Below are 26,957 nucleotides of genomic sequence, written 5' to 3'. Positions count from 1 at the left end.
GCTTAAATGAATATGGAATTAAATAAATTTCCTTTTACCTTTTCTGCTATTTAAGTAAGCCATGCACAATCACACAAACATTGCAAGTCATTACTTGTACATGAAATTTTTATTCATGACAATTGGACAAAGTTTAGAGAATTTATTTTACAAGTGTACATCCATAGGAAAATACTTATAAACAAGTAAAAGTATTTACACATTTCATAGTCTAATTTGGCTGAGATATTATTAAATCATCTCATCTCATAGCTTAGTTTGCATCTGGTCCTCAGGGAAGGATATACAAAATCCATGCTAGGAATGCCCTCAAATGATGATAGCAGTGTCTTCATATTCTTCTTATGGTTGACTAATTAAGGAGTTTACTTGAGGACTTATTTCTTTTGATATGGCTGATGGAATAAAGATTTAGTGAAGAGAACTTTAATGGTTCATGTCTATAGGATTAAATAGAGTTGTTTGAAACGGTTTATTAAAACCTCGTGTTAATGAGGTGTCCCTCATGAGTTCTTTTTTTCTTCTTGTTATCTTTGAATAAACAAGGGCAGCTTAAGAGAGCCTTTTGTTTCCTCATGATATAGTTGAAGAGTTTATTTTTTACCTCTTGTCAAGGTTAGATAAGGTTTTCCACAAGAGTTTATTATTATCTTCAGTATGTTTGACTAAGGAGTTGAAATAAGTTGTACCGATATGAATTTGTTTTGTGCTTGAGTCATTTTCCCCCATGAAAATGTCGATTATTCCCTTACCAAGCCCTTTATTATGAAACTCACACTTCACCTCACACTCGTGTGCTTTGTACCCTAGCTGATCTCATCTTGTAGATAACCATGGAGGCTTTCTAATGCTTTGTAGAAAGTAAATTCAGAGATCAAATGAGAAAGTTACATTAACGAGGACAGTGGTAGGGAGAAATGGAAGGTATGATTTTATTGTCATAACAATGGCAGAACTGGTAAAAAGGTAAGAATTGCAGAAACCACCACTTGGGTGCTACAAAATGAACGAAGTAACAAGCTGACAAGATGATAAAAATCTTGTGACTGTACACAGGCTACTAAGCATTCTTTGTGAGCAGAAATTTACAAAAATCAGAGAAAGTGGCACAAAGGTACAAATCATGCAACTGATCAATGAGGTGTGAGAGAGCAAGTTGTGTATATTGCATGACTCACCACTAAAGCATTTAAATTTAAATACAAGGAGGCAAAAATGCTACTAAAGTGTGATGTGTATGATTATATATTAAGTTCAAATAAAAGTGCCATAAAAACATGAATAATGTCATTAACTATAGAAAGGATAGCATTTGATTAAGTTTTTAAACAGAAGGTAAAGATAACACAAAAATGTTAATTGCACAATATGCAATTGGAAGGTAAAATGTTCAAATAATAGGTAAACCGCATCTTGAGAGTGATTCTAAGGTTATATTAAAGAGAAAGCTAGGAAAACCTTAGGTGCCATCCTTCATCCTGATTGCAGTTAGAAAGGTGGATTTCAATGGATTATTTGAGCTTCCTCTTTAAGAGTTTATCTTATTTGGAAAAGATGTGGGTTTTCTATGCAAATATGGTGTTTTGTAGAGGAGTGATCAGCAAGGGATGATGTCTAATGTCAGCTACATGTTCCTTGATTCTAGTTTTGGAAAAAGAGACCGGTTTCCGCTATATAGGGAATGTCACAAGCAAAAACTGCTTTTTAGGCATCATACTCAAGATAGATGTCCCTAGGGTCTTTAATAAGAGGGAAGTGGTTTCTTCAAGTAGAGAAAGGTCTGAAGGCACATCAAAGGTCATTTTTAAGAAGGATTTCAAATATCTATGGGGATTGCCTTAAATGAATGGTAGAGAAGCCATGGGTGTGCAAGTGAGTTGGGTAGAATTGGCTTTTGATAAGATATTAGATCTAATTTGGTTGAAGAGTTTAGTGATAAATTTGTTGGTGTAACCATTAAAAAAGAAGGCATGGTGAACATATGACAACTCATGGTGCAAGTATTCTTCATCAAAAGTTTGGAAGGCTCCAGAGGTTAGAGTTTTTACAATGTTGGCTTTTTGAGAGGAGTGGTGAAGAGAAGAGTGCAAATAGAGGTCAATGTGGGTGGGCTTAAGGAAGCATGATGAGATAAGGACTGACTTTTTTGATAAGAAAAAATTCTAAGAAGGGGAGTTGGTTTTTGGACTCAATCTCTTTAAAAGAGATGCAAGGAGTTAACTTATTGAGGGCATGAATGGAAATCTTCTAGTTTTTACAAGCCATGTAGCTAACAAACATTGGTACAATCCACATAACATTTCCACCACCTTGGTTTGAGGGGAAAGGAGTGGAGGACCAAATCTTCAAAATGTTCCATGTAGAGACTATCAATAATAGGGGAGAGCAGAGAACCCATTGCCCTCAAATTTGATGGTGTCAGGATATTATTGTTAGGAGGTGGAACAATCAAAACTCCACCAACACATTCATACCTCAAATTGGACGGGGTCAAGAAATTATTGTTAGGAGGTGAAACAATCAACTCCACCAACTCATTCATGTGGTGGGGTACTTCCTCAAACCTCATTTTTTCTTCTCTCCATCCTACTCAGATCCCAATGGAGAGGTCATAGAGGGCCTCACTAAATGCATGTAGAGAATGGTACCTGAGCTTAAAGCGAGAGACATTACTAGGTCCAAAGTGTAAGTGTATTAGATTGCAAGGGGCAAGATACTCTCTTTAGACTTAGCAAAGAGAGGAAGAAACACTCAAACCCCATGTATTATATTTGGGTTTTTCGAGTCTTTCACATGCATGATAAGTAGATAAAAACTTAGTTACTAAACAAGTTTTCACCTTTCTTTCTAACTCTTTAATATTTAATTTTGCAGATGTTTGGTGGCAAAATTGGGGTACAAATGTCCCAATCTGCAAAGGCTTGCCATCCAAATCTTATGCTAGCCTTGTAGTTCATTCAGTTGTGAGAAATTAGAGATTGTTCGAGGCCATCCACACAAAGAAGAACAAGTTAGCACATAAACGCCTTATTGAACTTGTATATGTGCAATATAACCTTCAGTTGAATGTAAGAAAGGTAGAGGAAACACTAGTTGGCCCACTTGATTTGGATGACATAGATCCTTAATGTGATTGGACATCACAGGAGCAACCTCAATTGTTTATAGAGGATGAGATCCGTGACTTGGAGAGGCAGACTATGGAAGGAGATGGATTTGCAGTGGGATTGGTTGACATTCAAAAGGATGAGGCGGATGAGGATGATGAGGAGTCAATGCTAGTGCCAAAATGATTTACATGCAGGATGGAGGCTAACTCGCAACCAGTTGTGCAAAGGGAGGAGCCACAACCACAGTGGACTTCTAGGGCTAGTCCCCTTACCACTCCAATTTTTTTTACAAGATTTGTTGAGAAGGGGAAGAGGAAGATGCAAACTATTTTTATGTCGTATTTACTTATAGTTTACAAAGACAATTTTCTATTTTTAGTTTGCTCTAGAGTTAGACTATTAGACTATGACTACTAGTGATCAACGTTCCACATGAGAATGCGACTTTGTACCCTATTTGCATTTAAATATATCTAGAATCAACTTGTTTGGTTCATTTACTCATTTATTGTCTCATTATATGCATCTCATTAAATTTTGCAAAACAATTTATTTCTAATTAAATTCAAGCAATTTTTTATGTTCTAGATGTTTTGCCAATAAGTTGCCAATTTATATCCAATATTTTTCCCAGTATTCATTTTTTTCCTTGGCAATAAGTTATCGATAACAATATTTTGAACTATGCTATCATTCACCTCTCCAACAATGTCCATAACCAAAATAGAATGCCAATTTTTTATGTTCTTGATGTTTTGCCAATAAGTTGCCAATTTATATCCAATATTTTTCCCAATATTCATTTTTTTCCTTGGCAATAAGTTACCACTAAGCAATTTTTTATGTTCCTGATGTTTTGCCAATAAGTTGCCAATTTATATCCAATATTTTTCCCAATATTCATTTTTTTCCTTGGCAATAAGTTACCGATAACAATATTTTGAACTATGCTATCATTCACCTCTCCAACAATGTCCATAACCAAAATAGAATGTCTCTAGAACGCAAAAATACAATTGTCTATGGATCATTCTTGCATTAATTTCACTAACTCCATGAAATTGACATTTGTCAATTATTCTCTCTATGAAGTTGGCATATGAAGTGTTTTGGTCATTATCTCTAATGTAACCATCCCATGTTGCCACCATTTGTGAGCAATCTCGTCAAGGTGTAGTGTTGCATACTTGATCATTTCATCTTTGAACATAGAGTTAAGTTGCAAATGTGTCTACCTTTTATACACAAGTTTGTGCCATTGATCTTCCAAGTCCATGGAAGAATGAGAGGGAAGCTTAGCTTCCCAATCTTTTGCCTCAACTAATTATGATAGTCTCTATTTCCCCTAATGCGTAGATGCCTCATCCTCAGATCCATGTAGTAGCATTTGAGGGACATATCTAGTTGTAGTTGTTGGGTGGATATTTTGCAATTGACAGTTTATGAGAATTCGGTTACAAAATAAGGTGACTAGCCACAATACGTGACATTGAGTCTCTCCTACCTTAAAGCGAAGGCGCCCCCTTCTCACCATCTCTTGGATCAACTCAAGGTAAACAAGAAGTCAAGAGACATATTATAGGGTGTTACTAATATTCTTTCCTCTTTTTTCAGGAAAGAATCCACTTACTCGTGAAGCGGGTAATGGACAAGTTGGATCACTTAAACTACACTTCCATCTAAAAGATGGAAATAGTGATACCGATACAAAATACCAATTCAAAGGCTGATTGAAAGTGTATTGGGTTAGATCTATGTCTAGATTTTATAATCTATAAGAACGACTACGATGCTCACATACCTCTATGCAATTCTTCTAAGGGTAAATCTCTACAATTGGGCCACATAGACCTTTGGAAGTAGAAGATTTCTATGCTATAATCCTACACTTATTTTAGTTCAAAGACATAAAGTAACTTAATTCTAACAAATTGTGTGAATAGAAGATAGTAATATAAACTACTGCCAAAGCTTCTAGTTTATAACACCACAATTGCTCCCAATCAAAGCTTTGGCTCCAATTGGTTCTTGTACTCACTTTTCTCTATTAAACATACAAGAATAACACGAATTAAAGATAGTAGACACAAATTACAGTCAAAGCTTCCAATTTGTTCTACCATAATTGGTCCCAATCAAAGCTTTGACTCCAATTGTTTCTTTCTATTCACTTTTCTTTCAACTTTGCACTACAATCACAGTTATGCTTGCACAAGTTTGGCAGAGCTCTCTTGCATAAATAAAAGATGATTTTTACAATGAGAGGGCACTCCTTTATATAGGCAAATGAGCGAGAGAAAGGAGAAAAAAGTAGGAGGAACTCAATTACCTGGACTAAGTCAAACCAAGAAAGAAGATTTAATGAATTACATCATTGAAGGTTTGTGTAATTGTAATGTCCCTTGCACCCTTGGAAATTTCCCAGTTATTGAATCTTCAAAGTGTTGGGATTTTGACATGTATAGCAAAGAATAAGATTATGTTCTTAAGATTTAGATGAGTAATTAACTAATAATTAGTTCCTTCCTTAAGGAGGGATGATGATCGAATGTTTAGGTCCTTGGGGAGTGCCTCCTAGGGCTCTATCCATTATGCACGGTTTAGAACAACATCTCCACTAAGCATCGTCATTTCACCTTGTTCTCTCTCGATAAGGCCTTATGGATATTCATATTGATATATCCATTATTCTTAGGAGAGGATTCCTAAGCCTTATGAACAACCGAAAGAGGAGGTTCATCCTTGCACACACACATATATGATTTGATTTTTTTGGGATTACTGACCTTCAAAATGTATTGGACCTTTTGCCTGAGATAGGAATGATTGATCCTCTGAAATGTAGCTTTATTTTCCTATTGGAATTGGGTTGTATTTCCTCAATAGACAAATTCTTGTTTGTGCGTTTGCAATGGCTGTTGTAGGTTCGTTTATACTTAGCTAGAAACCTTTGATGAATTCTGAATTACAACGTGGATATGACCTGACACTGATCTTTTGGATTTTACTGATTGTCTGGAGATTATGGGATGAATCTTCTATTGCGGGACCTGACTTTCCTTTTACCGCTAAGCGTCCATTTTTCTATTGAATATCACTGGAGGCAAAGGTGTTGGCTGGGTTGGTGTGCTTTCTATACAATCAACGATTGCGTGTATAGTGTCTTGGAACAATCGATGTGGGTGCCTACAAACCAGTCAATATTCTTGAAGTATCTTATCACTGCTTCACCTTTGAACAATCACACTCTACCACCGGTTTTACTCGGAGATCTCTTCGTTTTTCCTCCTTCGATGCCTCTCTTTCCTTACCCGAACCAAAATATATATTGGTTAAGCTCTCCCGTGACGGGTCGTGCCGTTTGGCATAAATGATGCATAAGATGTTGATTGTTTTGGTGTTGGATTATGTTTAAAAATAAAGTTACAAAGTTAGGTTATACGATGTTTATTATTATTGAGTTATATATATATATTTATTCATTTAAGTATGTTTTAAGATATAGAAAATATGTTTATCAATTTTATGTTATCCAATATAATTATTATCAAATTATATATATGTATATTTATTTAATAATATTTTAAGACATATAAAATATAGATATTAATAATGTTTATTATTATTGAATTTTGTTTTAAAATACAATTGCTAATCTTATTTAACAAATGTTTTTGCAAATCGACCAATGAGGCTGTATGATTCTCATGTTACTTGATCCTCAGAAGGAAGGTTGAGATCGTTGGCCCTGAATTAGATTGATGTTTGTGTGATCTCTTGCTGGTTGAATTGTTGCCATGGCCATTTGATGCAGAGGAAATGAGGAATTCAACATTTTTCAAAGATCATACTGATCCAATCAATCTTTTGCAAGGTAAACATCAAATGTTCCAACATACTAGAGGCATAATCAATCACTTCAACCTCATATCCCATATTTATCCAATCAGAAAATTGATCAAAACATTTTCTCAAGGAAACAGCATATCCATTAGCCTGTTGTAACTCCAAATCCAATAATTTTAAGGCTTGATCAACCACTTTAATCAGATAGGACAATCAAATTATCAAAACATGACTGTCATACATTGATAGTTTTATAGACCTTCAATCAGTCATCTGTAACTCCTACACGAAATAACATTTGGTCAATCACTTTGGTGAAGAGTTTTATAACTAGGATATGAGAACATATGCAAAATTTAGAAGAATCCAATGGTGAAATTGAGAGTTATGCCCCCATACCTCGACTGATTTTACTATCATAATATAATCAGAAAATAATGCTTATACAGTCCAGCTAGAGCATCAAATAACTCAACCAAAACAAACCCAATTCGTATGAGACCAAAACCATTTGAAAGACTCATGAATCTGATCTCCAAATCACTAAGACTTAAATCTTTCCCTTGGTTAAAATGTGAAATATGAAAAAAACCTCGCTGGTCACTCTGTTATTGAGGGTTTCGATGAGTTTTGAGAAAATTCACTCTTTCTTGCTCCAAAATTCATGGAAAATGCTCCCAATTAATTATAAGAAAGATAAACAACTATAGTACATAACCAAATAGAATTCTGAGATATAAAATCCTTATAACAACAGTAATACACCGTACAATAGAGAATAGACATTTGTGATCAGAATAACTATCAACATGTAATAACCCCAACCGGTTATAACTTCAACAAATACCAAATTCTTCTCTAATTTAGTTGTTTGACATTTCGTCAAACACTTTGCAAGCAAGCTCTGATACAACTGTAATAACCCGTGCAATTCTGATTTTTATTTCTTGATTGCTAACTTGAGAATTCCGTCAAACACTTTGGACACAAGGAATATAACGCTGATCTGAATGCTGATTGTTCCTAAATGCCAAACTAAAAGAGACATGCTTGCAAACTCCAAATGACTAATAATAAATATTTTTGTATTTTTTGAAACATAGAGCATCGACTATAAATGAGAAAATATGCATCTACATCAATAAGACATTAGGGAAACAAATTCTGATGTAAAACTATGATATAAATCAGATTACAAATGATTTCTAAATTCTTACACATGCCCTAAAATATTCAAATCTATCCTCCATGCAATACAAATGAAAGCGATAGGAACTTGGAAAACTCCTCAAGGAAATTTGGATTTTTACTGTAGCGAGTTCCAATAGCAGCAACGACATTGTAGCGAATTACTATAGCAGATCATTGTAGCAGCATTATTGTAGCATATCCAACTTATTCCTTCAATTTTACTCCACGAATTTGGCCCTAGGCCACAAATTTGACACAATGAAAAGACTATTTTGTCTTCTCCAACAATTGCAGCCCCTTGAAGGATCTTTCACCAATATGCTCAAATAGAACACCTATATGATGTCCTCCCAATACCAAATTCACTAGGTATTTCACTAGCTCAAATGGAGGCACACAAAAGAACTCCATTCTCTAGTGGAAAATGTTGAAACCCTTGGCTCCACACAACTCATCAAATGTAAATGATAGCAATCGGATGATGAGAAAAGAACCTCTCATGCCCTTTTATTCTTTCCTTGTGGGAACTCACTTACTTTTCTCCCCAATGTGGGATGATATAGTTCCACTTTAAAAAAAAAAAAATTAAGTGACTTAAGTTATGATATAATTAATTATATTATAACTTAGTAATATAAGCTCAAAGGCCAAATAAATATTAATATCTCCATTATTACTCATCATCTTCGCACGTTGTTTGAACTAGGGGCTGATATGACCAAGCTACATACAACCATACCTCATTTCTAAAAATAGCAGAGATCCATCTCGATGATTCAACACTTACTAAAAATAGTAAGTAGAGCAAATGATGTCCGAATTAAGCCAAACAAAGACCAAACTAAAGCTCACTGAGTTGTGGAGAAGATAAGACCTTCCCAAGCCAAGCCATTGTCTCAAAAGACCCTCTACCCACAATAATTAGCCTACGAGAATCACAATAATAAGCTAACCTCTAAAACTCTGGTTTTGCCAAAAAAATGCGGACATTATACAAGCAATATAATGGAGATTTGTATCCTCTCCGACCTTCATACCAGGTCCATGTAAATCATGTGCAAAGTAAAACAAAGTATGAACACTTGACTACTCATCTTCTTGCAAGAACATGATTACAATCAGAGGTATGTTAGATCTACCTCTACCAAACCTCCTCCAACTTGTCTACTTGATAAATCATGACCAATACATGTTATTTAAAGCCTTTACAAGGTCTCCAAATATTTTTATTACCCCCCATGACCATTCATCTTCATTTTTACAGAATCTAGTGCGACTTTGCAAAATGTTGCATTTTTGCAACTTTGACAAGCTTTGCATTTTGACAAAAATGACTAAAACTTCATATGAACCCTCCGAACATATAAAAATGAACTATATATGACCTCTTAAAACATTCCCATGGGCTTATTTGCATTATTTGACCATATGGACCAATCCAAGACTTCACTACCTGAAACTTTGGCTACTTTTACAAATGGCTTTATTTAGCTTTACAAATTAATTCAACATGGCTCAAAATATATTTGGATGACCATGCAAACTCAAATATTAATGAAGTTCATCTTTTCATGTTTCATTGACCTCCTAGTGTGCCTTTGTGCTAGGTGTTCCTGCACTGCCATTGTTCTTTACATTAGTCCTCATTTTTGGCAAGTGATTGGGAGTCTCATTAGTATTTTGTTGTCATCTTGCCAACTCACCCAAGATGGACATCATATCCATGTGCACATCTCCCATTCTATCAAAGTAATGATGCCTTCTTCTCTAATAAACTACACAATCTTTCCTTTCTCACTCACTAACCTCAAACCAACAAGTTGGTAGGGTCTCTCTCCCAAGCAATCTTGTCTCTCTCCCATGCTTATGTGAAGAACAAAAGTAGACAAATATGCAATGAAAGATCCAACAAACTGAGATATCAATTATTGCTCAAGCAACTACAATAGATTGTTACATTTATAATCTATCTGAAGCAATTTGAACCTTGGTCTCCTACCAATAGCTCTACTTTGTGAGTCAGAAAGGGTAATGGCCCTAATAGAGATATTCTCCCTGCTCCATAATATTGATATCGTTTTGAAATTTTCAATGTTGATTGTTATCCTCAATTTTGATATCACAAAATCAGGGCAACCCAACGCAATTGTCTCATGGATTTGTAGGTGTATCCTCTACGTTTCAATGCTTTAATAAGGTGTCATAAAGTAGTTACTCATCCTTGAATTGTACTTTACATAATCTTGTTTGTGTGTTCTTTTTTAAGGTTTCCATCAAGTTAATCCCCATAATTTCTTGTCAAAACAAGTTTTTTCTTCTCTGACTACAAGCAGTTAATTTTTGAGAATCTTCAAGTTTATTCTTTGTTTTTATCTTTCTTGTTAGTAGTTTTTGATCTTGTTTTTCCATTGGGTTAGTAGCACTTGGAATCTTGCTCATTTCAAGCTATCTTAGGTCTCAAACCAAGTTGTCTAGCTGAAGTTATGATGGAAAATGTTGGGTTTTTTAGGCTGATTGCACATTTTATTAAATATCCTCCAAAGGTGAACTTTTTATTGACAATTGCACAAAATGAAATTATTATTGATATTTGAAGTGAAATTTGACCCCTATTTTCAAATTTCAACTCTTTATGAGTTGATTTGACCATAGTTTTTAATGTTTTAATGAAAATGGCTGAAAAATGAAATCGAACTTATCATACTGATTCTGTTTTAACAATTTCTAGATTTCAATGCACTAATTTTTCTTTTATTGCAGGTTATGATCAGACTTTCCACTTTAAAGGTATTGGTTTAAAATAAAATATATGAATTGCAAATATAATTGAGAGAAATATATGCATGCAGATCTGTAAGTGCCAAATATCCTAGGAGAGAATATTTGTTAATTTCTATATCTCTCTTAGACTTATCAACAGGGTATATATATTGTTTCCAAAAGTAATAAAATGAAAAGGCGTGTCATGAGTGGACATGTCTCATGTCCGCTCATGACAAGACCTTTCAATTAAACAAATGATTAGTGTTAACCATAAACAGGTCTGTTTATACATAGCCAATAATTTCCGTAGCAAATCGCCAATCTGCTAGAGCATTTAATTAATCATTGCTCGATCCATAAGGAGACTTAATCATGCGATCATTATTTGATCTGTATATATCAACCCAAGAGATCAAATTTCGATCTAAGTTAAGAGATAATAAATATCATCAGAATCTGCTGATACTGATTGAAGTATACTTGATCATAGAGTTTCAGATTTAGATATCAGGATGATAGATTTTTCTTCAAGTTTCTGTGATGATTACATGTTGAACATAGCAGCTGTGTATATATGAATGCATATCAGTTTACATAGCAAACTGGTATACATACATGCATGCACACATGTGTGGAAGCATTAAAATCTATCATTCTAATATCTGACTGAAGCTACTATGTATCAACACTCCTTCTTAGCTAGGGAAGATAATCAAGTATATATCAATTTAGATATCACCTAACACGTGACATCAAGGAGTATAGAGAACATCAAGTTACATGACATTCTTATATCCTAGTTATGGTATGTGCACTGATATCATGTCTCGTGATGTTTACCATAACATAGCATGGCATGTGCATAGATATTATGTCACATAATATCAACCATGATTATCTCATTAAAGAACATAATGATACAACAAATGTCACGTCTCATGATATCTATCAAAATGTCCAAGAGATACTAACTATCATGACATGTATAAAAATATCAAGTCACATGATATTCATCATGATAGTGAACATTGTAAAGTCATCACCTTACAATGTTGAGCACAAGTGTATATAATCAGAAAGATTGTCACCTTTCAATAACGTACATAGAGGGCCCATTAAAGCATGGGTCACACATATGACAAAAGAGTTTACACATTAAAAACCTGTAAAAATTAGTACAAATAACATTTTAGAGAATTGAACTCAAAAAATTTCATTTCAACCATACCAAGTTTCCTTTTGAAGTGTTCAACTTTGATCTTGGAGAGAGGCTTGGTGAGAATGTCTACTGTTTGATCACTTGTACTAATAATATATTCCAACTGGATTGCGTTCATTTCTACCATATCTCTCACACAATGGTAAGGAATCTTAATATGCTTAGATTGATCATGGAACACAGAATTCATTGAGAGCTTATACAACTTTGATTGTCATAGTGGATAATAGTAAGTTTCAGCGGCTCAACAAATAGTCCCACAATCAACTTTTGAAGCCATACTACTTCTCTAGCTCCCATAGAGGCTCTGATGTACTTGGCTTCTATAGAACTTTGTGCTATTGAAGATTGCTTCCTGCTTATCTAAGAAATCATGGCTGATCGCAAACTAAAGCAACATCCATACGTACATTTCCAATTAGTCACATTCCTAGCCCAATCTGAATTAGAGTATCTATGTAGATCTAGGTCAACCTTCTTATATTTGAGACCATATCCAATACTACCCCATAGGTACCTTAATTTATGTTTTGCACCAATGAGGTGTATCACTCATGGTTAACACATAAAAAGACTCAAAGCATTCACTGCATAGCAAATATCAGGTCGAGTGTTAACCAAGCACATCAAGGAGATCCCACTTAGTTGATAGAATGATGGATTTACTAGAACCCACTCTAGCTGAAGTCATGTGGTACTGTTGAGGGATCTTTCAAGAAATTAGGCACAAATCTACGATACTCAACGACCTATGGCAAACAATAAGATATTTGGTGAACAAAATGGTCATAATGCCAACTCAGTTTTGAGAAAGGAAAATCCTCATCTGACACACTCTCGACCTTCCATGCCAACTTTCCCTCCACAGACGGAAAGAAGAATGAAACAAAGATTACATGGAATTGAGAATGTGATATTCTGAAGGCGAAAACCAAAGATATTTTAATGATGATCTTAGAACGAAATTAAATAAAGTGAATCTGTCGCCATTTGATGGATCTAGATCCATATCTGCCCAAGCGTGGGTAATGAAGGTCAACACCTACTTCCATCTCAACCTGATGCTAGAAGAAGAAGCCATTAAATTTGTGGCATTCTACTTGGAGGGTGTGGTGCATGAATACTAGCATCATGGTACTATTATGTTGGGACATGACCAAGTAAATACTTATGCAGAATTCATTGAAAGACTAATAGATAAGTTTGATGGTAAAGATCCTAAACTTAATTTTAAAGAATTGACACAGTTAAGGTAAATAGAATCGGCCAACCAATTACATCATGGGATTCCAAAAACTCTTTGTTATGGTTACAAACATTTTTGAAAGGAGACACATAGAACTATTTATGGATGGATTGATAGAACCACTTAGGGCTTGGGTAAAGAGTTTCAATCTTGCCACCCTTTCGGAAGCTATAAAAAAACACAAAATATGGCATCATCATTGGCATTATCCTCTTGAGGTTACTCCCACTCTAAAGTGCCATTGGTTCCAAGGGACAAAGATAACAATCCTCCGCCGAAGAAGCCTTTGTTGGATGAAGCTATTAGACAGTAACTCTGAAGGAAGAAATTATGTTTCAATTGTAAGGAGCCATGGGAACCTAGGCACAAATGCCCTAATAAGGGGAAAATACACTATATTGAGGTTGTGTCTAATGATGAGGACGATAGAGAGAATCTACCCACAGAGGGAAGTCACCCGCAAGAGGACTCCAAAATGGTTAGCTTGAACCATACATAAAAAATCACCATATTGGTATGGCATGGAGGAATCATCGCCTTGGTCAAGAGCCTGAGATGTACGGTATTATGGTTACAGGTAACCCTTCATGGATAAAGGGTCATTGTGATGCTGGATAGAAGAGTCACTTTAAACTTTACAAACTCATCATTCTTAAAATGAAGAAGTCTACAAACAGAGGCACATGCATGATTCCAAGTCAAGGTCATGGAGGAACACTCTTACCTTGCACGCACCTTGTTCCAATTAAGCATCACCATGCCTAATCACACAATGACAAAATATTTCTTTGTAGAAGACCTAGATGATATGGAGGACATTCTGGGCATTCAATGGATGGAATCACTTGACGAATACACATAGAGCTTCAAATGGATGGACTTTATTTTTGTGGTCGATTAGAAGAAGGTTGTTCTCAGGGGGATGACCAATGAGGGACCGAAGGAAGTTTCCGCACAACAGATGGAGGCCATTTTTCGGCATTATAACGTTGCTGGGGTTATACATTGTTTTGTTTCAGCCAAACCAATAAAAGGGAAACTAGCATCCTATCAAGATGATGCGTTACAAGCCATCTTGATTATGCAAGATAGAGCTTTTGCAGACATTCCTCCTAGCATACCTCCCCATAAGAGGTTTGAGCACACCATCAAAATGGAAGCCGATGCCAAACTAGTTATCCCTACACTGTACTGTTATCCCAGAACATTTAATGATGAAATTGAGAAGACGATTCAGGAGCTATTCGAGAAGGGATGGATTCGTCCCAACTCTAGCCCGTTTGCATCATCAGTGGTATTGGTGAAAAAGGAACATTAAGCATGTACGTGGACTACCATGCATCAAACAAGAAAATAATGAAAAAATAGATACCCTATTTCCAAGATCAATGAATTACTGGAAGAGTTGCATGGTGTAGTTTATTTCTCTAAAATAGATCTCTGTTCTGGATACCATCAGATTTTCATGTGGGAAGAAGATGTGGAAATGACAACTTTCCATTGTCACTATAAGACATTTTGAGTTCTTGGTCATGTCATTCGGATTAATGAACGCACTAGCTACTTTCTAGTCTTGCATGAATCACATCTTTAGCGAACAGTTGCATAAGTTCTTGTTGGTTGTTTTTTATGACATTCTCATTTATAGTAAAAGATGGGAAGAAAATTTGAAGCACTTAGATGAAGTTCTCAGAATCATGTAAGTAAAATTGTTGTTTGCCAAGTAGTCGAAGTGTGAGTTTGGGATGACAGAGATATCATACTTGGGACAATGTTATCAATAAGTATGGAGTTCAGGTCCACCAAGAGAAGATTCAAGCTATCCTTGACTGGCCCCCACTAAGATCACTCTCAGAGTTGAGAAGATTCTTTGGGTTATGTAGTTACTACAAAAGATTTGTGAAGGGTTTCTCTCAACTCAATGCACTATTAACAGACCTAATTAAGAAGGGATCATTCTAGTGGAAAGATAAGACACAACATACTTTTCACAGGCTAAAGGAAGCAATGAGTACTTGCCCAGTCCTTGCTCTACCTGACTTGATCTTTCATTCTGAAGTGTGATGCTTCTGGAGAAGGCATTGGTGCCGTACTAATGCAAGATAAATGCCCGATAGCCTACGAGAGCCATAAGCTTACACAAGTGGAGCACTTATATTCCATCTATGAAAAAAAGATGCTAGCTATTGTGCACACCATGGCCAAGTTTCGATAATACCTGGTGGGTGCCAAGTTTGTTGTTAGTACCAATCATAATAGGCTGCAATATTTTTTGGAGTAAAGGGATTTGAACGAGAGGCAAAAAAATGGGTAAGATTCAGGCCTATGATTTTAACATTTAATATGTGAAGGGGAAGAAAACTGTCCTTGTAGATGCTTTGTCAAGGAAACCCACCATTTGTTTGTTGTCTCATATTTCAGCTGATTGGAAGGCGTACATATCGGTGGTGTACTGCAAGAACACTTTTGCATGCAAACTGATGGATGGTGACATTCACAATGACCGATACAAGGTGGTCGATGATATCATCTAGTGCAAGGATATATTTGGTACCTGAATCCACAATGAAGCATAAGGTTTTGAAGGAAATGCACTCATCAACATTAGCTGGGCATCCGAGATTCCTCAAAACTTATAGACGGATCATAGAGGAAATTGCACCATTAAGAAGTATGTGGTACGTTGGAAGCACCTACTACTGGATAATGCCATGTGGGAAGATGATTGCATCCAACACTATGTTTGCTTGGGGGCAAGCAAATTTTGGGATGGGAGGACTATGATGTCCTTAATTGAAATAAATAAATTATTAAAACCTTTGTTTATGGCCAATTGATTTAGTATATCTTTGACCCATTTTTATTTAATTGTTTTGGTAGGTGTTTGTCATGTCTCCTATGGGCACTTAGTTTCTCCCGCGACGGGGTATTTATGTCCATGAGGTTGAGTTGTTTAGGTAGGCAATTTGGATTATTTCTTTGCACTACGAATTCTTGTTGGAGTTCAGTATTGTTCGCCATTTTGGAAGTGGAAGAACTTCCCTACTTGGCTATCACAATTTTGGTGGGATTCCCTCACCCTATTCTGTTCTCTGTAATAATTTACTTGGATATGGAAAATCTGAGTACCACCATTGTTTGCAATTATATTCTCTTTATAAATTGTGACTTGCTCGTGTATCTGCTATATGGTGTACATCTATGTGGCAATTAGATATTAAACTCCATATTGATCTACTCCCTACAACGCAAACACCCCATATGAACTACCTTTACTTCAGATACCACATGCCTAACAACTTCCTGATGGGAACCAGGCAACTTACTAATATGATTTAGTCCCTACGCCAACCTCTCCTCCAATCCATATGTCCAACATCGTTGCCTTGACTGTATGACATCATTAAGCTTTGTACAAACTTAGTGACCCATCCTATCCGATTGTAAACATTAGTATATTTATATTTAATATTTAAAATATGTTAGTGTAAATATGTACTTGACCCCCTTAAGTGAGATTCACTAAGTCAATCAATTAGACATGTGCTAAATAGAAAACTTAATAAGTAATGCAACTCCATTACATGTTATTTTTGAATTGAAATACATGTAATGCATCCACTAGAAGCCAATTTTCCTCTTAGCATGTAAATGCATCAAATGTAATGGCATATTGTAGCCATGATTTGCCAAATACACACAAATGCAAGTCCTGAAAATATGCAATGACCCTTTGTAAGTGCAATTTTTTCTTGGGCATTCTAATGCATGCAAGTGCATTGCATATTTAAAACATACAATTTATTACATGTAAAAGCTCTTTCTAAATCTGATTTGAGCCTTGCATACACAAATGTTACATCCAATGACATGAAGAGAAACCGATTTTGGTCTCCAAGTGAAATACAAGCATTTGCATTGCACATTTTAAACATGTTTTTGACCTTGGAGAACTCAATTTCGCTCTTGGAGGAAGAATGTCGGGACTTATGAATTGCCAATGCATATTTTAAATATGCAATCCAACTAGATAACCACAATTTTGGTCTTCGAGGTAGAAACGCTGCATGTATTCCCTTCTAAAGAACCCAATTTTGGTTGCAATATGATTTACATGCATTCATGTTACATGTTTAAAACATGTGTTTGGCTCTAGAGACCCCAATTTTGGTCTTTAGCTCAAAAACGTGGCATGCATTAGCATCTTCTAAACCCAATTTTCCTTGGGATTGATTTATATACATCTTCATTGCATATTTAAAACATGCATTTTTCATTGGAGAACTCGATTTCGCTGTCCCAAAGCAAAAGCAACCATGCAATAAGAATTTTTGAACCCAATTTTGGTCTTGGAGAAGAGCCGTTTCATGCAATGGGGCTTTCTAACCGATTTTGCCTAATGTTGGAAGAAAATGAACTCTCAAAATATTTGCATCAAATACATGCAAGTTGGAGAACCTGATTTTCTTTGAGGAGACATTTTCAAACATAGAAATCACAACAAGAAGTGCGATCTACATTTAGGAAGACATTTTCAACAACATTGACAACATCTTTCACATGCATATGCATCTTCTAAACTCAATTTGAAGCTAAGGTTTGAATCTTTCAAGGTTTTTGGTTATTGCATGCAAACACACTTGGACAACCCCATTTTGAAGAGAACAAGTTCATTCCAACTTCTTCTTCTTCCAAATTTTGCTCTTCTCTCTCCAAGGAAATGCGAGAATCCAATTTTGTTTGCATTTTTTCATCACTTTGCTATTTTGTTGCTTCCTTTGGCTCTTTATCATCCATTTGTTCAAATGCAGCCCTAGTTTTTTGCTTCAAGTTATTTAACAAAGTTTGAAAATTTCATTCTTTGCAATGCAAAAGGTCTCTGCAAAAACAAAATTGCATGCAAAGTGGCATTTTGAAGTTTATCACGTTTTAGTCAAAGCAAGAGATATGTTTTTCTTTTTGTATATATTTTGTTGCTTGTTTTGGTTTATTTTTGGAGAAAAGTTGGCAATCTTCCCTCAAGAATGCAAGTACATTTCCATGCTTTCACCTTCCATTTTCATCCATCCTCCAAATACATCGAAATTCCATATTCCAAAACATGTAATCTCAATCCCAAAACCATATTACATATTTTCACCAAGGAAAATGATGAGGTTTTACCACATGTAATTGCATCTCCTAAACCTGTTTTTTGTCAAAACTCACATTATTAACATAAAAACTCTCATCCTACATGCATCCATATACTTCCTACTTGCATTCTAAGCCATTCAAAGAAAAAACCTCATTTTTTCTACATGTAATCCACCATCCAAACCCTGATTTTGGTCATTTTTGCCCAAAACACAAGTTGTTCCATACATTTCCAGCCTCAAAAAGTATTCAATATCTATTCCATACATTGAACTCTTATCCCTACATGGCTCTGTCATTATTGTTCAAATCTTGAAGCTTTCACGGATCCAATCCCATCAGATGATGTTTTCATTATTTGAATCTTCATGTTGCAGTGAACTTTTCAAGTCAAGATATGTCAAAATTTCTTCAAACAATTGAGACATCATGTCAAGAAGAAATGCTTTGAATCAAAAGAAGCAATACTAATTTGGTCTCCACTTACCCAATGGCGGCCCTAGAACCTAAGTTCATGTGGGAATGCGCCAAAGCACTTAGAGAGAGAGATTGAAGATGATGATGGGAAAATTGTTCTGAGTTTACATCTAAACATCATTGAGAAGGTTTTCAAAGTCAGAAACTCTAGAATGTGCGAATATGACAAAGAAGAATTCACAACTGCAGGATGAGGAAAAGTTTGATTACATTAAGTTTTCAAATGACAACTGGCAATTTATCAAAGCAAATGCAGTGATACGGAATATAGGAACTCTCGATTCAGCTGCCATCCATGATTACATCATCAAGTACACAGCCTTTGCTAATAATCTATAGGATTGATTCAAGAGTTTCAACTTTTACTTCAAGAGCATTTTCAGCTTTGTAGTTGCAGAAGACAAATTACATGTAATCCGATTATACAAACGTTCAGTGCATGTAATCCAATAAATCTTGTTTCCTAACTTGACTTAGTTAAGGTGGTTGGGTCTCTCCCACCTTTTTCTCCTTTTTCTAACTCCTTTTTCCAATATAAAGGAATGTCCCCTCATTTAAAAAATCATCTTTTATTATATGCGAGAGCTCTGCTAAACTTGTGTAAGCATAACTTTGATTGTATGGCTCAAACTTGAAAGGAAAGAAGTTGGATTCAAAGCTTTGACTAGAAACAATTGCAATAGAACAAATTGGAAGCAAGGACAGTAAATTGTTTCTATTATCTTTCATTCATGTTATTATTGTATGTTTAATAGAGCATAGTGAATATAAGAAACAATTGGAACCAAAGCTTTGACTAGGAGCAATTGTGGTAACATATGGACTAGAAGCTTCGATTGTAGCTTATAATACTGCCTCAAATTCACAATAATAGTTAGAAATTCTCTACATCCTGAAGTTTGTGCATCCCAATGGTAGAGATTTTTCTTCTATAATAGATAAAACTAGACATAGATCTAAGTCAGTACACACTCAATCAGCTTTTGAGTTGGCATTTGGTATTGATATCATTATTTCCATCTTTTAGATAGAAGAGTAGTGTACGACATACAACTTGCCCATAACCCGTTCCACGAGTTAGTGGATTCTTTCTTGAAAAAAGAGGAAAGAATATTGGTAACACCCTATAACACATCTCTTATTTCTTTCTTACCTTGAGCTGGTCCAAGGAACGGTGAGAAGGGGGAGCCTTCCCTTAAAGATAGGAGATACTTAGTCTCACACACTGTAGCTGTTCTACCTATTTTATGACTGAATTTGCATAAACTGTCAGTTGCAAAATATCCACCCAACAGTTTTTTGATGCACATTTGAGAGCCTCATGCTTTCATTTGAAGCATACTCATGCCCTTTTTCATTATAATTGTATCAAGAATTTATGAAGGACATGTGAATGGCCAAAGGTCCTTGGGGAAATGCTTTTGGACTATTGAATCTAGCTCCACCACCTCTACATGATCTTCCTGATGGCCCATGAAAGAATTTTCCCAAATTCTTTAGTGATGAACAACATTTCGATGAACATATTACTACTTTCTACATTGCATATGGTGTTCATGTTGTTGGATATGAGGACGTGTTTGTAAGGTTATTTGTGGAAGCTCTCCAAGGCGTGGTTGTTGTTTGGTTTTACCATTTACCACCATGTACTATCACAAACTTGGCTACTCTCATAGCCAAGTTTGAGGAAAGGTTCAAGGCTCTTGAAGGTGCTCAAGCATTGTTGGCCCAACTTACTCAGCTGAAGAAGTCATCTCGCATGCCTATACATGAATTTGTTGCTAATTTCAACAAGTTGACATGAAGAATACCAGTTGTTGCTCAACCTACAACTACAAGTTTGAAGTGTTTTTTTGTCAATGCTCAAATTCCTGAAGTCAGTTTTCTATTAAGAAGAGAAGGCTTAGCTACTCTTGTAGCTGCACATCCATTGGCTATTGAAATCGAAGATGATCTTGTTCTTGCTAGGAAGATAAGAATCAAAGCTAGTGGGTTTAAAGGAAGTCATCATTCTTCTAATTCATCTTCTTCGAGTACAAGACGGATCCTATATTGCAAAGGTTAGCAAATGAGTTACTTGCCCTCAAAAAGAAAATAGCTCAAGGCATGTTCTTGATTCCACATGAAGATGTACAAAGGAGGCCTCTTCCAATTGTTCCTCATAGTACTATTGTTAGGAATCAACAAAAGTTAGTTTCACCACCAAAGAAGATTGCAATTGAGGAACCATTAGCAAAGACAACAGTGAAGCATCCTGTATCGGAAGCTAGTGATCTTGTTATTCTCTTCCAATAAAAGGAAGAAGACATAGTTGGCAACTCTGATATCTGGTGCATGCATTCTCAGAAGGCTAGTGATGAAAATATGAGAAAAGAAATTTTTTCTTCCAATGTTCAAAATAATCATGTTATAAAAGGGGACATGAAAGCAAGTTCTAATCAAGCTGAAAATGATATATTTGTGTCTCAAGGTCATGAACTAGGGTACACTTTACATAAATGTTCTACCTCGGTGCTTGAAAAGGAATTTCTCATAAATTATAAAGACTTTCCCAAGTTAGAAGTTTATGAGCAATATGTTGAGGCATGCAGTGTAGTCATGTCATTACTGAAATCACATGAGCAAGGTTTTGTTAATCATCCTGAGGTGCTAGTGATTTATGAACTAGTCAAGCAAGTTGCAGTTGGCAAGAGGAATCTAGAATTTGTTCGATCAAGAGGATATGCAATCCGACATCTTGTTTGGTTAGAAGCTAATGGAAAGCTAGATATTCTACATGTACTTGAATATAAAAATACAATTGAAGAGAAAGTGAAAGAATCATATTCAATTCTGAAGGAGCAGTTTCAATTCGTGGACCTATCTTGGAGCAGCAGTACACATGATTTATCTCAAAATGGTGAATTCTTCCATCTCTTCCAAGAGTTGTTACATCAGGCATTAACATCATTGCTCTAGTTGTTTGTGTTCCATCTATATGAAGCTACCTATAAACATGCAAGATACTGCAAGCTGCTGAAAAAAGGTGGCTATTTTGTTGAACTAGTAAATGGTTTCATCTAGAATTTGCATTATTTACCACTGTTAAATAAGTAGGTTTTTCTTTGTTTTATATAAGTGTGCTTGCACTATTTTAACTAGATTTGCTTTGCTTTAGTCACGTTAGATTCTTTTTTTTTTTTGTCACCTAACTCTATAGCCTAATGGAATGGATGAAGGCACTCAGAGAATTGGATTCTATGTTACTCATTGTTCTCAAGAACAAATGAGAAACCTTCCCTAGATAGAGCCAATTGTTGTCCGGTAACAACATGAAACTTTTCCAATTAAGTTTTGCTAAGGTAATTCATTATTTTATTTGTGAAAATTGATCAAACACTCATTACCAATTCATATTATAAAACATTTTATTGAAGGTCCTCATCAAGTCATTTTTGTATTTTCAATTTGTTAGCCTATGCTTGAATTCTGAGGCTTTCGAAGTTCCTTTTGCATTTTTAAAGTATTTATTCAGATTTTTTGTTGTTGTTGTTTTCTTCAATCTCTTGCTTTCAGTTTTCCCTTCAATTTGATATCTCTTGGGGCTTAATCGAAGTTATCAATCAAAAGGTATCAAGGATTTAGTATGTAAAAGGAGTAGTTAACAAGCCCAACTATATATTTAAAATATTGGCCTTATATTCTAATGTTGAGTTGCACTTTTTGAAAAATATAACTTACAAATACTTTATGTTATGTTTCTAAGTTACTTTATTAGTTAAGTGATTAAAGTCATTATAGTGCACTTTGAGTTGTAATTTGATGTTGAGTTTTTTTTTTAATTTATCAATTAAGTGACTTTATGCACTTTATAGTCTTATTTAATGTTGAGCTTTACTTTAATGTTTAACTTAAAACATTTAAGCGAAATCTCACTTTTTTAACATATTTATACAAAATATTTAAAATGTTAGTGTAAATATGTAGTCGACCCCTTCATGTGAATCAATTAGACATGTTCTAAATAGAAAACTTAAGTGATGGAACTCTATTACATGTTAGTTTTTAAATGAAATACATTTAATGCATCCACCAGAACCTGATACATATAATGTTCACTCACCAAACCACTATTGGCTCTAGAGGAAAAGGACAACAAACCTTGTTCGATGAAGCCTTCATTGGATGAAGCTACCAAATAGGTACATAGGAGATTGTTTTAATTGTAAGGAGCTGTTGGAACCTAGGCACAAATGCTTAGTGAAAGAAATACACTACATTGAGGTCATGTCAAACGGTGAGGAAGAACAAGAGGATTTGGTACTTGAGAGGGATAGCCAACTGAAGGAGCACAAAGAGGATCACCACATTGGTACAATACAGAGGAACCATTGCTCTCTAGCAGCTTTAGGAGCATGGTTTTTAGGGTATGGGGAACCCGCGAAGGATAGAGGGTCATACTAATACTGGACAACGGAGCAACACTTAATTTCATAAGGTGATCACTAATGAAGCAAAGAGGTTTACATACAGAGGCACATGTGGGATTCCAAGTCAAGCTGGCAGGAGGAACTTTCTTATCATGCACCCACCTAGTTCTCCAACGAAGCATTACCATGAGAAACATATGATGATCAATAACTATTTTATAGTGAATTTGGATGACATGGAGGTCATTCTAGGCATCCAGTGGGTGGAGACTATGGGTAAGTACATATAGTTTAATGTCAATGGAGTTCTCCTTTGAAGTAGATGGAAAGAAGGTTGTTCTGAGAGGGATGACAAATGATGGACCAAAGGAGGTTTCAACTAGATTGATGAAGGCCATCTCCCGAATTGCTTTGTTTTTACAAAACCTATAAAGGGGGAACAAGCATACTACCAAGATGATGAGCTCCAGGACATTTTGGATAAACATGACATGGTTTTTGTCAACATTCCACCTAGCATACCTCCACACTGAGGTTTTCAGTGTTTACTATGGAATTGGAAGTTGGTGCCAAGCTAGTCATGACCACTCCATAACACCATCCAAAGAAGTTTAAAGATGAGATTAAATAAACAAATTAAGATCTTATTGACAAAGGATGAATCTGACCTAGTTATAGCCCCTTTGCATCATCAGTAGTGCTAGCAAGAAAGATGGCACATTATGCATGTGTTGACTACCACAAATTGAACAAGACAATCAAGAATAGATAGCCTATCTCTAGGATCAATGAACTACTAGATGAGTTATATGGCACAATCTATTTTTCCAAAAATAGACCTCTATTCCTGATACCATCAAATTCGCATGAGAGGACAGGATGTGGAAAAATGTAATAACCCCTTGCTGGTTATAGCTTAAACAAATACTGTTTCTCTTAACTAGCCGACAATTTAGCATTTTGTTGATAACTTAGCAACATTCCCTCTTAGATACAATTCACTAGTGTATCAAATACAACACCAAAAATAGTGATTAATCATACAGAGCAACCTCTACATATATTGAGTGTTTTCGTCCAATCAACAATTACAGGAATTCAATCAACAACCAAACACAATTTGCAACTTGCAAGTAAGGGAAATACAAATAACTACCACAACTCAAACAATTTATTACTGGATGCCAATATTAAGGCAATCCATTACCAATGTACACTAACTTTTGACTTGGCATTCTTGAGATACAAGTTCGAATAGGAACCTGACTTGTGTACACTTAATTTCCAACCAATAGTAAGCCACATCAATTGTAGATAGCAGCAGATGGAGTAATGCAAGTGTCCAACACACACAAATTGGTAGAAATTTGTTGATCGTAACCTATGATATGATTGCAGCTCCTATAGAAATCAACCACGATCTCTATACTTCAATGCAAGCCGAATTTAATGTATTTTCAGGCCTCCTTTGCTACTGTACACCCTATGCTGGAAGCCACAAATTTAAATAGTCAAACACAGGTCCAGTTATGTTAGTCGCAGGTTGCACAGATAAATTGCAGGGCTTAGCAAATTGGTGGTTGGCCTTAGAAAGGGACGTAGACGCCTAGAAACCAATCGTAGGCATGTAGAGATTGAACAAAGGCTGTGAAAGAATAACTGCTGGTCACAAACAAATCAATTGCTGCCTAGGGAATGGACGACAACTCTTATGAATGTTCAAAAAATTCTCTAGAATCAGAATACAAGAAGGAATCACCATGAGCAACAATTTCTTCCTTTCCCTCTTGCTTTTCTTCACAATTCACTTCTCAGATACAAAATAACACAATAGAGAAGGAATCTAAGTTCAGTTTACCTCAGCAGTGAATCACATGACAACTCAGTATCAAACCCTTATACTTCAGCAAGGGCACAAAAATCCACCTCTGGAAATGTCACAAAGACAATAAGAGTAAGCAATCAATCAGATGCCTCTCTCATCAAATGGGCTCATATTTATAACCCCTATATGCACAAGTTTCTCAAATGCAACTTCACTTAAGAAGATTCACAACATCATTTCATAACACTATTTTAATAAAGTGCTATTATAATAGTGAAATTTTAATGCAAGTGATGACCAACTGCCAATGCCACCATCTGCACTGCCAAATATGGCAACTTCTTGAATTTGACTTACTAAAATTAGTAAGTCCATAATTGAGACCCCTAAATCACCTTGTTAGCTGACGAGGGTCGCTATAATGAACTGACTCAATCTACTACAAGAGCTTGCCAAAAATGGGGACATTACAATCCTCCTTCCTAAGATTGTTTGTCCCCAGGCAATGCTAGAGCAGAAAATGTGCACCATCGTCCACCTAGATCCCAAGGGTGAAACTTTGCAATATCTCTAACACACACAATTGGGTCCTTTAGCACCAACACCCAAATAATGGATATCAATGATAGAATCATCTAGAAAATGACTGTAGGGGAACTCAGTCAAATTGAAAGACCAACTCTGTCAACACCCAAGTCCCCACCAAATTGATACTCACACCCAATTGCATATGGAGATGATAACAACATAGGTACCTAAATAACTACCACCAACTCCATCCTTTGATAAACTATCCTGGGTGTGTCGATACTACAAGTGGTGTAACTTGTAGCTACTGATCCTATCTGCAAAAGACGATACCAACCCATCCCATAATGGATGGTATGAAATTGGAGCCAACCAATACTTACGTTAAACCAAATCCTCTAGCTATGGGTCAAAAGAGAAGTGATGAGCACTCCTCATAGTGTAATGTTGATAAAAATTCCCAATCTTTGCCAAAGTCTTATTAGTATCAAATTGGAACTTATGAGACTGCTACAATCTCTAACTTTGAAACTATTGGTTGGCAAGATCCTGGGCAACCTTCTTAGCAAACCCAACACAAAATCCCTATTGGGAAGCATTGTAGCCAAGGTCTCTATAGTATTCCCCACTAATCGGCATATAGCACGAAATCCTTGAATAAGAGTACCCTTAGTTACTCTGTATAAAAACCCCTCATAAATCCAAATTGTCAAGTAAATACTCCATGAATGACTCAGTGCAGTAGAAATTATACATGGAAGTGTCAACCTGCTGCCCCACGACCCACATCTAATCCCTTTAAAAACATGGCATTGCAAACTATCCAATGCTACCAACTGTATGAGATGAAGAAGAAGATTTCCTTCTAGTAAAAGTAAGCAAATCACCGTGAGAGTTCATCTCCGCTAATGCTCTCACCTTCTCTGTACCTACTGCACCCATATCTTGGATAAATGTGAGTGTCACTTCATCACATCCCTCATCCCCAATTATGCAAGCAATCTCACCAACAACCACCATAATATACAACTGAACTGGATCAAGGGTTGGTGTTAATTGTACTTGCTCGAACTCCATGGTAACCTCAACTAAATGTGTCTATGACTCCTACAGAGCCAACTGAGTATAGTGAAGAGAGTCTATAGTCACTTAAAGCTCATGGGTGAGCTCAACCACCTCCTCTTTCCCTAACTATGTCTCATAACAG

General features: G+C 35.8%; 1 protein-coding gene across 1 annotated transcript in view; it reads right to left on the bottom strand.

Annotated features, from left to right (window-relative positions):
- Window positions 1–26,957, bottom strand: part of LOC149539220 (Glycosyl hydrolase family 38 protein) — a 375,203-nt gene that overhangs the window by 15,500 nt on the left and 332,746 nt on the right. The window lies entirely within an intron of this gene.

This window comes from Cupressus sempervirens, chromosome 9 (assembly GCF_028749045.1).
Source record: "Cupressus sempervirens isolate cs-2001-9-10 chromosome 9, ASM2874904v1, whole genome shotgun sequence".
Classification (NCBI taxonomy): Eukaryota; Viridiplantae; Streptophyta; class Pinopsida; order Cupressales; family Cupressaceae; genus Cupressus; species Cupressus sempervirens.
Note: the sequence above shows the minus strand (reverse complement) of the source record. Positions and strands in the feature narration are given on the sequence as shown.